The sequence below is a fragment of the Ovis aries genome, chromosome 1 (assembly GCF_016772045.2).
Source record: "Ovis aries strain OAR_USU_Benz2616 breed Rambouillet chromosome 1, ARS-UI_Ramb_v3.0, whole genome shotgun sequence".
Taxonomy (NCBI): domain Eukaryota; kingdom Metazoa; phylum Chordata; class Mammalia; order Artiodactyla; family Bovidae; genus Ovis; species Ovis aries.
In genome coordinates, this window is record NC_056054.1 from 165472399 (window position 1) to 165474498 (window position 2100).

Below are 2100 nucleotides of genomic sequence, written 5' to 3' on the forward strand. Positions count from 1 at the left end.
TCGTGTTAGGGCCCAGTGTGGCAGACGTGAGATCTATTGCTCACATCCTCCTTTCCAGAAAGGACTTGCTATTCAGCTTCAAGAAGTGTGGTTAGACACTGAGCTAGAGGCTGTCAGCTCCTTCTACAACCTGCTCTGTGCTGGAGCTGAAGTCACTCTCTTCATGAGATTAGCCCCCGAGGCAATGACTGAGCAAGGCAGTGGTGTATGAACCGGCCATTCCCATCCAACACGGACTCTGGGAACTGACCATCAGAGCTCTGTACTCCCTGTTGGGCTGCTGAGAAAGCATTGCCCTCTGACCACTCCCCTCCTCAATCCTGTTCACTCCTCTTTCCTTTTACGAGGGTCACACCCTCAGAAAACCTTTTTCACTCCTAACTTTATCTCACCATCTGTTTCCAAAAGAACTCACTATAGAATTTTGACTCCTGTCACGTCCATTATCTTATTTTATACCTATAATAACTGAGGTGGTAGAGATAATAAGAACAACCATGCTTCACTTTACAAATGGAAAACCTGAAACCCACGACACTTAAGTAAGCTGACCGTGCTTACACTGCTGGGCTGTACCAAAGGTGGATTAGAACCTTGCTCCAGACCGTTTCCAAGCTTGGTGCTCTTTACCCCTGGGGGATGTTAAGCAGAATGAAGAGTGGCAACAAAAAGTCCTAAAAGAAGTCACAGTTGGGGATCTGCCAAGCTTTGTAGAATTAGCATACAGCAGAAAAGTAAAACATCATAGTTGAAAACAGCTTCACCCTTTACATAGTACATATTGTGTAAACAAGAGGAGAATTAAAAATTATTCTAAATGTTTGTATTCATTTTAAAAAGCAATTCCTTTCATGTATGTTTAGGAAAATTGTAATGTTAATGTGAGGTGTTTCCAGGTGTTACTTCACTGTCAGTGGATCACCCCAGAGTCAAGTAATTTCTACATCCTAGCGAAATAGTACTGGAGAAGGCAATGGCACCCCACTCCAGTACTCTTGTCTGGAAAATCCCATGGACGGAGGAGCCTGGTAGGCTGCAGTCCATGGGGTTGCTAAGAGTCGGACATGACTGAGCGATTTCACTTTCACTTTTCAGTTGCATGCATTGGAGAAGGAAATGGCAACCCACTCCAGCGTTCTTGCCTGGAGAATCCCAGGGACAGGGGAGGCCTGGTGGACTGCCAACTTTTTCACTCTCTTCTTTCACTTTCATCAAGAGGCTCTTTAGTTCCTCTTCACTTTTGGCCATAAGGGTGGTATCATCTGCATATCTGAGGTTATTGATATTTCTCCCGGCAATCTTGATTCCAGCTTGTGCTTCCTCCAGCCCAGTGTTTCTCATGATGTACTCTGCATATAAGTTAAATAAGCAGGGTGATTATATACAGCCTTGACGCACTCCTTTTCCTATTTGGAAACAGTCTGTTGTTTCTCAGAGAAGGCAATGGCAACCCACTCCAGTACTCTTGCCTGGAGAATCCCAGGGACGGGGGAGCCTGGTGGGCTGCCGTCTATGGGGTCGCACAGAGTCGGACACGACTGAAGTGACTTAGCAGCAGCAGCAGCAGCTGTTGTTTCTACAGTCCATGGGGTCGCAAAGAGTTGGACATGATTGAGCAACTAACACTTTCACTTTTATCCTTGCATACTACTGCTCTGGTCCTTGAGTGAAGAAGCATCTGAAAGATGTTTTAGGTGACTTTTGTCAGTGAAGAAAGCACTGCCTTTGAGATAATATCCTGATCATGAAGCTCAAGGCCTGAATTCAAGCTGAGCCAGACTGCATACTTGAAATGAACCTGGACCAGAATGAACATCTTGGAAACATGAGAACAAACCAGCTGTGGGGAGCAAGGCTTCAAACAAAAGCCACGTCTGGGTCACCGTGTCCAGTGGCGACTCATTGCAGGGAAGAATCCCATTTGCTTGAAGCTCGGTGCTGGGACAGCGAGTCTCTTTCCTAGAAGTTACTCGTGTAGTGGCACATGACAGGGAGAACTTGGCAAGGTAATAGCACACGCTTTTATGTCACACAAGCATGTGTGTGTAGCTAAGCCATGGGGAATAGTTTTCTCTACAACATTTAAAGATTTGAGATGAT